Source organism: Coregonus lavaretus (genome assembly GCF_964263955.1).
Source record: "Coregonus lavaretus genome assembly, chromosome: 24".
Lineage (NCBI taxonomy): Eukaryota > Metazoa > Chordata > Actinopteri > Salmoniformes > Salmonidae > Coregonus > Coregonus lavaretus.
In genome coordinates, this window is record NC_140011.1 from 7,393,187 (window position 1) to 7,407,778 (window position 14,592).

Here is a 14,592-nt window from a genome sequence, read left to right on the forward strand (position 1 = left end):
TATAAAAGACACCTGGGAGACAGAAATCTTTTTGATTGAGAGGGGGTCAAATACTTATTTCCCTCATTAAAATGCAAATCAATTTATACAATTTTTGACATGCGTTTTTCTGGATTTTCTTGTTGTTATTGTCTCTCACTGTTCAAATAAACCTACCATTAAAATTATAGACTGATCATTTCTTTGTCAGTGGGCAAACGTACAAAATCAGCAGGGGATCAAATACTTTTTTCCCTCACTGTACGTGGGAACTCCTTCAAGACTGTTGGAAAAGCATTCCAGGTGACTCTGGTTGAGAGAATGCCAAGAGTGCGCAAAGCTGTCATCAAGGCAACGGGTGGCTATTTGAAGAATCTCAAATATAACACTTGTTTGGTTACTACATGATTCCATATGTGTTATTTCATAGTTTGGATGTATTCACTGTTATTCTACAATGTAGAAAATAGTCAAAATATAGAAAAACCCTTGAATGAGTAGGTGTTCTAAAACTTTTGACCTGTAGTGTATATATATATATATATATATATATATATATATATATATATATATATATATATTCCAATACTACCTGAGAAAGTGGCCTGGACTTGATGGCTAAAACACAATAGGGTCAAAAGGTCAGGTAACATGATATATTAGGATATTAAATTATTGCATCTTAGCTCCTAGAGTGTGCGGCTTTCCTTTTCTTTTTCAAACATGATCGTGCCACCATTTTTTAAAGCACCTGTCAGAGATGACATGTTGCTTGTTGTAAATTAGGTTTTATAAGAGAGTATACAATGTTTTTGTTTCTGAAAACTGCTTTTTTTAGATGCTTTGTCAGATGTGTTCAGCTCCAGGTGAGATTTCGATTACTTTGTGAAGGGAGACTCAGAAAACAGGATTGTCAGCCTCATCAGGATGGATTTCATGTTGTGTCTCATTCTCAATGAAAGTTTTTTTAGAAAAACATTTTCCATTCTTGTCCAACTACAAAGAGGCATAGCTAGCTGGCCTTCTAAGGACACAAGGTAGCCTCTACTCACGCACACCAATTCATCACCAGATTTATACACCTTCCATTTCATCCAATTTATTACAAAAAGAGCACATACAAAAAGGATAATATACAAGCCTTGAAATAAAATTGAAATTAAAAAACAGAACAGTTTGGGTTTAGCGATGCAACTTTTAAAATCATTATTAGTAGTAATAAATAAAGTACAAAATTCCACCAAATGTGAATCTAACATTTACACATATGCTCATCCAGTTCTTCATCAACACACTCATCATCATTAATGAGCTATTGCTTTAATATTAATGATAAATAGTTCTACTCTCCGATAAAATATCCTATATTGAAAAACATTGCGCAGTCACAGCTAAAACAGCAGATTTCTCATACAAAGGTGGCGGCAGCCCTATCACTGGCACTATCTGGGATATTTTCTCTTTCCTTCAGTTTTTGTTTGTCAGATGCAAGCAGCAGTAAAATTAATTATTTGTATTATTCTTAGTATATCTGCAAATATTTTCACCATATACTTATATACCATCGAGAATATATATCCAAACCTGAGAAAAACATGCATTTTTAGTTAGTTTGTGCTTTAAGAGATCCTCTGTTCTTGTTTTCCCTTGAGAGAGGATTGTGATGGGAAACATTGGATGGGTTCTGAGTGGCTGGAGGGATGGACGGTCATGAATAAATAAAGGAGACAGAAATTAAAGGAAATGCAGGAAAAGAAGAGGGAAAGATTGGACTAATTAGTGTAGCGTAGATGAACACAGTGAAACATGCCTCTTTCTACAAAGGTTTTGGTCAAATATTTAACTAAAAAAAGATGGAGAAAAACTGGCTATGTCCAAATACTCCTAAATAGCTGCTTTCCTTTCTCTCATAAGGTAGCCACAGATCTATTTGCTTAGTGAAACCGTGAATATGCCAACCACACCACCTGATGTTCGCACACTCCACTTATGGGGGCTGACATATTTCTTTCACCTTGCAGGTTGGTCAGTGGTGACCTTAAAGAGAGAAGAGAGGGAATAAGTGAGGAAAGACAACGTTATACAGTATTTGGACATGATGGCTTTTGGGTAAGTGAGTGCAGGAGTTAGTGTGGTTTAAATCATAAGGTAATATCTCTTGACACTAGAAGCGAGGCACTTGTTGGACTCAAAACTACATGTTTTTCTGGAAAAGAGGGAAGGAGAAATATCCCATGACAAAGAAGAAAAGGAACATGCTTTGTTAAAAGACAGAATGGATAGAGGGATGAAAGAGAGAGCTGGAAATGGACAGAGTATTTAATAATAATGATGATAATAACACATCTATGTTCGTAAACTGTTATGCCAGTGAGAGGGTTCCCATGTTAAAACTAAGAGTGCAAAACGAGAGACAAGAAAACAATTACAAACTAAAAACCATTTCATTCCATTGCAGTCTGTCCACTACATCACAGCATAGGGGATAAGAGAAAAGTTGCATTGAATGGAATGTAACCAAGATATCCACAGCACCACATGAGAAGAGCAGGCCAGACAGCTCAGCCCGGGACAGTAAACATAGCACAGCCGGCTCGGGGAGAGATCAAACAGCAGGGCTTTTTTGTTTAGTTTCTTCAGGAAAAATACAACTGCATGCGGAGCATTCCCATTTAAAACAATGCAAAAATGAGGTAAATCATTTTTTTTTTTTGTTATTTCTAAATAAATTATGATTCAATTGCAACAAAAAAAAAACTATATAAAATTAAATATGTACCCATGATATCTACAGTTAGTAATAAATTATGATTGTTAAATACTTAAGGCATCTCAACTGACAACACCCTGTGTAAACTATCAAAACATCCCATAGAAAAGTCCACTAAAGGAGGAGGCAGTATCAACACTGGCAGTGCACAGGACAGTAAGGGTCTGTCCCAATCCTTCACAACTCATCCTTAAGTCCGCAGGGCGATTTAATTTTTCCTAATGCTTCAATACTGAGTCCTCAATGCATATGACAGAAAGGTTTTTAAGGATTGGCACTGCTATGTAGTGTTTACGCACATTGACTTAGACATAACAGAGCAACAGATCAAAAGGAAATATCAACATTCAAAAGGAAATATCAACATTTAAATACTTAATAAAGTTTTTTTTTTTTTTACAATAAAAGTATTCTATGACCCTTATTTTACCCGCCTCCAGCCCTGTCTGTGTGCACACTGTGGATACTGCCCCCATCACACAACATTCTACATTGTTGTTCTAGCAATACAGCATAGAAACCAGCATAGCAACCACGAGGGGAGATCTGTCACACAAAAACACAAATTTAACAACTAAGCTCCTCACTCGGTCCAAAACACTGCGTGTTTATATACCTAAATATACAGAAACCAACGCAAATGCAATACCAAAGAAAGAGGTTGTTGCTATATCTATCATCACATGTGCTTGTTCTTTAGGCAATAAGGTAAACGTCACAATAGGATTCCATTTTGTTTGCCACCAAAAAGGGACAGGATGAACACACGCTACAGGTCAGGGACAGCCACTGACATCGTGCTCAGTATTTTTTTCTTTGTTAGTGTTGAGAAAGATAGTCACAGCTCAGATGAACTAAGTCATGCACACACAACCCCCTCCCTTGCTCTTCCTATATATATTTTTTTTACGCTAACACAACAGCCCAAGCCAACATTGAAACATGCATTTCACTACACTGCTCAGCCATAACACCTGCGCCAGGAGGGGATGGCACAGAGTCGCTGTTTCCAGGGCAGCTAACCCTCCTGCATACCCAGAATGCCCCACACCTCACCCAGTCACTGCAGTGCATGATAGGGGATTGGGTCTTACTACATTTCTTTTTTGCATTTTTTAAAGTCCTTATTTGGCTTTGTATTCTACAAGCACGCCAATCAAACCACCATTAAACTAACTACTATATTCCCCTTTAACCTTTGACACACACTTGAACCCGCACTTTAAGTTTGTCACACATGATCACGCATTGGTTAAATACACACTGAAACCCACACACTGGGGCAGAACACACACATTAACCCGTGCTGCAGCAGGTCAAGCGATACCATAACTCATTTGGTTAAACACTCACTAACCTGTGTATTTACTCAAACACACGCCAACCCATGCATTGGGGCAGGCCGACATTGCAGCAGTGAAATAGTCATATTATGTCCCAACACTGATGACAGCATCAGTCCCAAGCAAATGTAGAACTACTGTATTGCATACATACCACTGTCTGATACCGCTACTGTACTACCACAAATGATCTGTCGGCAAACATGGCGACAGGGCTTTTACGTGGTTGATTTAGATTCCTGTTGTGGCAGAATAAGCAAGGTGTGTGGGGGTGTGTGTTTTGAGTGTGTGGCCGGCTGGCAAGTGGGGTTGTGTGTTTTTCACTCAGTACATTAATGTCATGGCTTTAAGAACATGCTACAAAGACACAGGAAACAGGACAAACACCTGCCTCCCCTACCTACAACAACACGACAGCAACAACACCCCACCTCCAGCAAGCAACTAGTAAACCCTGTGCGTGTGTATAGAGTATGTATGTGTGAGTGTGTTTGCTTGTCTTTTTGCCGGGGATGTGCTTTTATTGAGAGAGAGAGAGAGAGACTCCATTCTCTCGTGCAGTAAGTAATCCTGGGTTGGCTCAGTAAAGCGTGAGTCAGAGAGGGTGATGATGTCACATGACGTCTGGAGACATTTGGCAAAGCACCCGTGTGGGGAGGGACCAGGGCCGGGGTGGAGGGGAGCAGGAAACACACCAGGGTGATTGACAGCAGCCAGGCCGTCAGGCTTCACCCCCGGGCCAATCAGCTGTCGGGATGGAGCTGCGTCTCGATGTCCACGCGGCAGATTGGACACTTCCTGCTGGTCGCCAGCCACTGGTCCACACAGCCCTGGTGGAAGAGGTGCATGCAGGGTAACCGCCTGGACGGGGGAGAAAGGAAGGAAGGTAAATCATCTGGTCATCAATTCACACATACTGAAAAGAGAAAATGTACAGTATGCACATCGCACAGTTTCAGGGGGTTCCTTCTGCAGATTTGATATGCTCCCAAAGGTTATTTGAATGACGAGACGCAGAAATGGACACAACAAATCACCTTTGGGAGCACATCAGCTGCAGACAATAGTCATTATTTGGAGGGTCCTGACAGTCATTACCTGACATCCTCTGCATCCTCCAGCATGGATAGGCAGATGGTACATTTCTCATCCACATCAGTCTCCTCCTCTTTCTCACCAACCTTCATCTCCAGAGGCTTTCTCTGTGGACCAATCAAATGACATATCCAGATTAGAATCAGATGGGGTCATCGGTGCTCAAGAGTTTTTAAAGAGACAAAAGGCTTCAGAAGTAAGCGACATTGCTTTTTTTAAACTTTGAGTTTGTATACAGTACCATATCATACCACACAGAATGCTAACCTGTGCTTGTGTATCTATGATGAGTTTTTGTAGTTGAGGTGATTTGGAATCATGCTTTAGTGGTGAGGTAGCCCTGTCTGAGACTTGTAAGCCCTCAGACCTTGAGGATGTCTTCTTGGTCTAATGGTTAACACATTCAATTCCCACTGGTTACATTTGCAATTATAGCCCCACTTGTGTGTATATTTGTAGCTCAAAGAGCTGCCTCCTCACCTTCTTGTATTTGTGTGGGAAGGTGAATCTCTCTATGGTGGTCTGAACTGCCCCTCTACTGACACTTCCCAGCCTGTCTTCAAGCTGCAACAGCTCCTAGGGCACAGGAGAACAAGGCTTTTGACAGGACTTCACTAGACATTTGCAATTACAAGTGCACTGGTAACGGGATATACAACAGGGATATAGAACAGATAAGGCCTTGCCATTAAAGCTTAATTGTTAAAAACATGTATAGTACACAGGTATAACACTAGTAATTACTGATATAGAATACAACTATAGGTAAAACAGAATAGGACAGGATACATCTAGAGATGGACGTTTACCTCATAGCTCTCTCGTACAGCCGAAGCATGGCGTGAGGGGTTGAGGCCCTGTAGAGCCAACAGGTGGAGCTGGGGGTACGGATAGTTTCTGATCTCGTGTACAACCTGTCGAAAAAAACTAAACACTTTAGTCATCCACAGAACATCGTAAGATATGACTAAACATACAGCACGGGACAGAAGTCAATCAAAAACCTAAACCTAATAAAACAGCAAGACAGACACCAAACAAAAGATGTTAACAGAAACAGACAGACATCAAACCACCAACCTAGACCCCAAAACAGGCAGCACAGTCTTTAAAAAACCTAAAGCAGAGATCTACAAAGACACTAAACAATCAACATAGACATAAAAATAAAAATAAACTACAACAAAGCAGAGACAGACCAAAACAGCCAAGTCATGGACGTACCACTTGTGCAGAGGTGGTGTTCCTGGGAAAGTGGTGCATTCTAGGGGATGAGGCCAGGTAATGCTGATAGTGCTGTGGAAGCTGCTGGAGCTGGTACTGATGGTGAGAGAGGCCAGCGTCCACACTGAGGTCCCTACGAACAGAGGGACAGAGAGAGAGAGAGACCTAGATTAACATCAACACAGAATATGAAGGCGATTACAGACGGGCTGCGATAAATAGCAATTGAACCGCAAGAAAATCTGCCTACTGTTTGTGGAGACCAGGTCCCGGTTGTTGTCAGCTCGAATGTTGTCATTAAAACATTGTTTGATTGTTTGACAAGATGTACTCTGCTCATTGGTCAACCATGCGCGGCGGCCACTCAAGACTTCAGCTAATTTCATATTTTGGCGCCTCAAGCGTCGAGCCAGGGGCGCAGCTCATGGGAGCGAGGTTTCCAAAGCTCGCCGCTTGCAAAAATGCTTGCGCTTTGCGGACCTACTCCCATTGAAGTCTAAGAGATGAACAATGATCAAATCAAAGTTTATTGGTCGCGTACACAGTTTAGCAGGTGTAATAGCAGGTGCAGCGAAATGCTCATGTTACTAGCTCCTAACAATGCAGTAAAATGTCAAACACTTAAAATGTAAGGGGGAAAAAATACAAAAAATACAAGAAATCAAGAACGGCGCGACAGTTTAGCTATGGTCTATGGTCAGTTTAGCATTTATCTCACAAATGGTTAAGGTTGGGATTTGGAATGGGTATGCTAATAATAGATCCGTTCTTATTAGTAACTTATACCGGAAGCCATAAACACTCCTGAGGTGCTCCCTACAGGCAGGTGGAGAGGTAAATGCTAAATCAACAACAACACTAATGCCAGACAGACGCGGGGATGGAACACTGACTTATCTTCTCCACGGCTCCCACTTTCATTTCAAACAGTGACTCACCAGTCTGTGCCCTCGGCCAGGTAGCGCGGCTGCTGGCTGATTGGCTGGGGAACGTGGAGTGGAGGGGAGTAGTCATACCCAGAGCGCAGCCTGTGAGGGTTCAGAGGAACGCGCTCCGGTGTTCGTCTGCACGGAGGAGTCATTTACATCCATTAGTATTTGGAAATTGGAGGGGCTGTAGTGTTCTAGTGTCTGTTCATTTGTGTGTGTGTGTGTGTGTGTGAGAAAGAGGGAGCGACAAAGCATATCAAAGTGTGTGTCTAAGTGAGCATCTAAAGTGTGTGTGTGTCTAGGCGAGTGAGCTTAAAAAAGTGGGTGGTTGTACCTGGAGTGTGGGAGGATCCTGCGGTGCTGCGCCTCTAGAAGCTGCTGCTGGATGAGGTATTGCTGGTGTAAGGCCTGAGGTAGGAACGGGGGCCCCGGGATGTCCTGGAACTGAGGGGGGGCCGGCAGGGCCGTCAGGGGCGGAGGGTGGTGGGGGGCCAGGCCAGTCTGGGGAGGCTGACTGGCATGACCCACGGGGAACTCGGCTGAGATGGGAGCCTGGGGGGCCCCCAGGTTAAAGTGTCGGCAGGAGGTAGCATGGCTGTGCTGATGTCTGGTGAAGTGTGCTCCTGCAGGAGACAAGCGCACCCAATCAGGATTCAGAGGAAGTAGGCCCCAACCAATCAAGACAAGACCGAAAAGACACTCAGTCAATCAGACGATAGAGAGACAATCACACCCACCCAGAGAGCAGGCAGACAGAGTGATCAACCAAGACAAGAGAACACTCACCCAATCAGAGAAGACGCCAGAGAGAGTAGAAAGAATGAGTGATCACACCAATCAGACAGACAGTGAACAACAGCCAAACAGAGGGAGTCAGTCACACTTAATTAAACATCACACAGAACAACTACACAGACATTTTACATTACATTTTAGTCATTTAGCAGATGATCTTATCCAGAGTGACTTACATAAGCAATTAGGGTTAGTTAAGTGCCTTACTCAAGTCACATCAACAGATCTTTCACCTAGTCGGCTCGGGGATTTGAACCAGCGACCTTTCAGTTACTGGCCCAATGCTCTTAACCGCTAGGCTACCTGCCGCCCACAGACCGATCTTAAGACAGCACAATCACACAGAATCAGACAAACAATCTGACAGACAAATCATTGTTAGACAGAAACCACAACCACGCACACAGACAGAGATCAAACTAACAGTCAGAACACAGAGACGGACACAATTGTAAACACACATTCAGAAACAGACCACCCCCCCACACACACATGATATCACTCACACACAGAGAGAAAACAGAAAGTGACCTCACCCAGGAAGAAAACACAAAACAGGAGAAAGAGCAGATGAAGAACAGACAAAGTAACCTCCATGGAGCGACCTCTAACCTCCAAAGAGAGCCAAACTTTCTGGCTCATATCCTGCCGTTCTACAGAGTCAGCTGGGAGCAAAGGGGTTCACTGGGCACCGACCGACTGACCTTTAGTTTGATTTGGACTTTATGCATGTCTCTGATAATATCAGCTAGGTTTGATGTGGACTTTTGCTTAAGTGGGTTTGTATAATGTTATAAATAAGTACCCTGCGTTTAATTGGACCTTGAATGAACATATGAAAATCTATGGTACGGAGTTCCCGTGTATGAGAACGTTTAATGTGATGTGGCGGTAAATATTTTCAACGTTCTTCAACATGCTACTTATTCACAAGGAATACAGCCACTGTCTACCTGCCTCTCCAGCTGTGAGATGTAACTGTAGTCCTATCTATAGACCTCTCTCATTATGGAGCCTGGCATTATGGGATCAACCGCTAGATCCACCAGCTGCTTGGGGTGCGACTCAATAGTCTAAAGTGGCGTCCTCTCCTTGTCTCATTTTCTTAATCTTCGCTGATCTGGAAAGACAGGGCAGGTGAACACAACATGGCAGATAGACATGCCAAAATTGCTTTCACCTGTCCAGGGCCCGGTTTCCCGATGGAATTTAAGCGTACAAGTTTTTTAATGATGCATCTTTCCTACAACGGCCGAAGATATAACATACGTTTCCCAAAACACCACAAAGAGAGAATGGTCGCTAAGTGCATCGTTGGAGCACGTTTCTATACTGATAGGATCGAAAAGAAAGGGAGCGCTGCTCTCGGATCAGCTTTCTCCATTCAAATAATAGCCTTAACATTCGAATTTTCACACAATACTGACGACGGATCAGCTCCTAGAGAGATATTACCACCTACAGCTGCAAATATTGAGGTGGCTTATTCTAATACTTACCCAATAAATATTCACTAAATCACTGATTTGGCACATCATTGTGCGCATGTTAGGCTACACATCATGAAATATATTGAGACAAATTACAGAAAGTAGCCTACAAGTAGCAAAATAGAACTCAATTGAACCTGACATGAATTTCAATATGATTGAATAAATAGGCTTATAGCCTACTGCTTATATTTTAATGCATTCATCTCGGTTTTCATTTGAAGCATCATTTTATATGTCGCTTGTTTGTATCAATTGCAAAGACATTGCAACTTTGTATTTGTAGTCAACTTTATTCTCAAGTTATCGGCTGTCAGAGACGGATAAACGAAGTGATTCTAAACTCAGCAAAAAAATAAACATCCTCTCACTGTCAACTGCGTTTATTTTCAGCAAACTTAACATGTGTAAATATTTGTATGAACATAACAAGATTCAACAACTGAGACATAAACTGAACAAGTTCCACAGACATGTGACTAACAGAAATTGAATAATGTGTCCCTGAACAAAGGGGGGGTCAAAAGTAACAGTCAGTATCTGGTGTGGCCACCAGCTGCATTAAGTACTGCAGTGCATCTCCGACTCACGGAGTGCACCAGATTTTCCAGTTCTTGCTGTGAGATGTTACCCCACTCTTCCACCAAGGCACCTGCAAGTTCCCGGACATTTCTGGGGGGAATGGCCCTAGCCCTCACCCTCCAATCCAACAGGTCCCAGACGTGCTCAATGGGATTGAGATCCGGGCTCGTCGCTGGCCATGGCAGAACACTGACATTCCTGTCTTGCAGGAAATCATGCACAGAACGAGCATTATGGCTGGTGGCATTGTCATGCTGGAGGGCCATGTCAGGATGAGCCTGCAGGAAGGGTACCACATTAGGGAGGAGGATGTCTTCCCTGTAACGCACAGCGTTGAGATTGCCTGCAATGACAACAAGCGCAGTCCGATGATGCTGTGACACACCGCCACAGACCATGACGGACCCTCCACCTCCAAATCGATCCCGCTCCAGAGTACAGGCCTCGGTGTAACGCTCATTCCTTCGACAATAAAGGCGAATCTGACCATCACCCCTGGTGAGACAAAACCGCGACTCGTCGGTGAAGAGCACTTTTTGCTAGTCCTGTCTGGTCCAGCGACAGTGGGTTTGCACCCATAGGCGACGTTGTTGCCGGTGATGTCTGGTGAGGACCTGCCTTACAACAGGCCTACAAGCCCTCAGTCCAGCCTCTCTCAGCCTATTGCGGACAGTCTGAGCACTGATGGAGGGATTGTGCGTTCCTGGTGTAACTCGGGCAGTTGTTGTTGCCATCCTGTACCTGTCCCGCAGGTGTGATGTTGTTACACGTGGTCTGCCACTGCGAGGACGATCAGCTGTCCGTCCTGTCTCCCTGTAGCGCTGTCTTAGGCGTCTCACAGTACGGACATTGCAATTTATTGCCCTGGCCACATCTGCAGTCCTCATACCTCCTTGCAGCATGCCTAAGGCACGTTCACGCAGATGAGCAGGGACCCTGGGCATCTTTCTTTTGGTGTTTTTCAGTCAGTAGAAAGGCATCTTTAGTGTCCTAAGTTTTCATAATTGTGACCTTAAATTGCCTACTGTCTGTAAGCTGTTAATGTCTTAACGACCGTTCCACAGGTGCATGTTCATTAATTGTTTATGGTTCATTGAACAAGCATTGGAAACAGTGTTTAAACCATTTACAATGAAGATCTGTGAAGTTATTTGGATTTTTACGAATTATCTTTGAAAGACAGGGTCCTGAAAAAGGGACGTTTCTTTTTTTTGCTGAGTTTATGTTTAGCGGACATCTTCTGTGTATGAAGTCATGCGGGAGGGCAAAAAAGCATCTAACAACGCACTTAGCAGGCGTTAGATTACGAGCGTATTCAAGTGCCACGTTAATAACAACGGTTTCGGGAAACAGCTCTGAGATTTAACGACGCTTCTACGCAGGTTCTAACGATGAACTTGCTTTTGGGAAACTGGGCCCAGTCCTCTTTCAGATCTGTGTGAAGGACGAAGGAAAGAACACAAGACGAAGCCAATTTAGACAATTAGACTACTGAGGTGCAGACCTGTAGCTAATCCGACACTTCCATCTGAGGCAAGCTGCTGCTGATGTATTCCCCGTGCCTCACCCCCCGGGTTAATGCCACCTCTCGGTCTGTCTCTGTCGATCAAAGGAGGAGTTGTGAAGCTCTGGCCAACCTGCTGAATCAGCATGCTGCTGGGTCGCAGCCAAACAATCAATATCCATTACGTCCAGAGGGAGGGAGGTGTGGTGAGGAGGGGGAGGCAGCTGCTCCTTCAGCCCCTGTTAAAGCCCCCCAGCTGTCTGGGCCGGGGAACAGACACCAAGGTCTGGGGGGGTTGTCCCTCAGACAAGCAGCCCTCATATCAAAAAGCACAGACCCACCGACTGACTATTAATGGCCAGGCTCCATGTAGAGCCATCTTTAGTGCCGTCCTAGTTTATTCAGCAAGCGGGTTATTCCTCACAAAACTAGAACAAAAAAGGCCCTGCTTTTTTTTTTATGTACTCCATAGAAGGGTCCTTTGGAGGAAAGATTGTTGACATATAGTTGACATTTGTTCAACTTTTATATGCCCGTAGAATATATTACGTTCAACAATGTAATGAAAAAATAGCCAAATCAAAAATGGTATATTTTCAATATTCATGTTTGTATTGTTCAATATTCATAAATGAATGTAAGAAAATTGTGATTGAAATCAAAATACTAGTCATATTACAGAGCAAGCGGAAAAGCTTCATATGACATCAATTCTTGCTTTGTAGCACTTATGGGATGAAACATTATGGAGTCTTAAAAGGAGGCCAGAGGAAGGCCAAAATGTCACAAATATTCCAACTTCAATTAATTATTTCTCAATTATGCTTTAAGATATAAAATGTCAAATATATGTCAACAATTCTTCCTCCAAAGGACCCTTCTATGGAATACATTGTGAAAATCCCCAAAATCATGTTATTTTTTTGTTGCAGTTTCGTGAGGAATCACCCAAGCTGTGTGTGCTTTGACTATTATTGTGATAATAAAACGATACTACTGAACTCCATAAATGATAAAGAGTGGCTCGTAAAACAGCTATGCAACTTTGTTCTAATTTGATGTAGAGACGAGAGGGTTTAATCATTATCTTTACTGTTCAGAGGGGAATTTCCAGTAGCACTGCCTCTAATGATTATGATAAGCAGAGGTGTACTTGATACTTATAATTTAATGTTTTGCTGATAGTTGAATCACACTGTGTAACCAATTCAACTGACAAAAATATATTTCTGATACAGTGGTTGGACTATTTAATTACAACCCAAAGGTTACTTCAGGTCAACTCAAAATTGTATAATTCCTTTTTCCCCCCTTCCACATCATAGCCTACGTAATTAAAAGCAGTTTGACTATTCTAGTCACAAACCAAGGTGACATATTCTGCTTGGTTGTTCTTTTGCTACAGTATATTTTGCCCTGAGACACAGGAAACCCAGTGAACCTCAGCCATAAGAGGAGAAATGATGTTGGCTGGCTGAGGAAGTAGAGCGGAAAAAAACTGTTGGCTTCTGGCTTTGGTGGAACAGAGGATGCCATTTCAAAGCATTTTCACTCCGTTCTGACGGAATGCTTTACGTCACAGTTGTGCAAATATACAGTGACCCCAGTAACAAAGGAGAAACATGACAAAAAAAATTATTTTACTTGGATATAACAATATCTCAGGGTGGAAATGACCAGTGCTAGGATGACAGGGTTGTACCCAGTATTTCTTAACAAGGTGGTGCTGTTGAGAAGGGGACTCACGAGATTGTTGCATTTTTAAACACATGTAACGAGGTGGGCGAGCGCCCCTCTTATATTTATTGGGGAGAACCCTGGATGATTATAATCATAAATGGACCAGAAAATAAAATAGCCTACTAAATAGACCTTATTTGGCACACATTGCACCACTGACACAGCCTCAGCAGCATACAGCCTCTATAGCCTATTATTGACTGTCTGTCTGCTCATACCTCTGTGCTGAGCTCGGGCTGCAAATCTCCTGACTGGTGCATATCTGAGCTCAGACCCTCCAGAGCTGCACGCACACACCCAGCCCCTCCCCCATGGTGCGGCTGCGGCATAGCTCCCCCTGTTGACTAACAGGCCTGTAGCCCTGCCCACCCATGACTGCAGTAGTCTGACGTCCGACCCGGCTGTCTCTGCAGCTTTATAATCAATGCTACTACTCCCCATCTACCCTACACACCCCATTCCCTCAGCAGCATGAGCATCCCATTACTTTACAATGCACGAATAGAGGGGTGACGAGGTAATGTGTAGGCTAAGCAGTGCAGTAGCTATCAACCAATCATGAAGGATTTAGTACCTAGGTCTATCTGATGTAATGGCATGTAATGTGCCCAAGTGCAGTGGTTAGTAGGAAAATGGAAACTGGATTGAGGAGGGGGTAGCTGAGAAACACCTTATGTTTTACATATACATAACCCGAAGTACCAAAAGATTCATAAATCATTATAGATATAGGTGTCCAGGGGAATCCTAAAGTATAGTAAGATAAGGTGCTCATATCAATCCTTGTGGCTTGTGTGTTATTTAATCTCATGATTAGAATACACATGTAAAGTCTAAAGCAGCTGCTTGCACGGAACACTACAGTAGTGTTGAATAATTTATGTAATTGACTGCCGAATATGACCTTGTAAGTGTTTGAAAAGAAGGCGGTGACAATAACCTTTACCTGTGTGCTCTAGGTAGGAAGGCTATAATCCTTAACCAGACAGCTTACGTTTTTTGGTACAAAGAACTGTCATAGAAAGCCTCTTCTCCCAAAAACAGCATGAGATCACCATTAAATGAGGGCAGTTTAGTATGCATGAAAAGTGTTCTGCACAGTCATTGGAGACTTTTATTGAATTGGCCATGTGTAGACCAA

General features: G+C 43.0%; 1 pseudogene across 1 annotated transcript in view; it reads right to left on the bottom strand.

The window, feature by feature from the left end:
- Positions 1–1,064: 1,064 nt before the first annotated feature.
- The window catches only part of LOC311099383, a 26,760-nt pseudogene continuing 13,232 nt past the window's right edge, over positions 1,065–14,592 (bottom strand). Inside the window, exons 8-15 of the transcript XR_014615709.1 lie at positions 8,439–8,457; positions 7,675–7,963; positions 7,350–7,475; positions 6,412–6,544; positions 5,997–6,101; positions 5,668–5,763; positions 5,191–5,294; positions 1,065–4,953 (exon numbers count right to left, since the gene is read on the bottom strand). The product of XR_014615709.1 is annotated as an uncharacterized misc_RNA (transcript). The remainder of the gene's footprint in view (positions 4,954–5,190; positions 5,295–5,667; positions 5,764–5,996; positions 6,102–6,411; positions 6,545–7,349; positions 7,476–7,674; positions 7,964–8,438; positions 8,458–14,592) is intronic.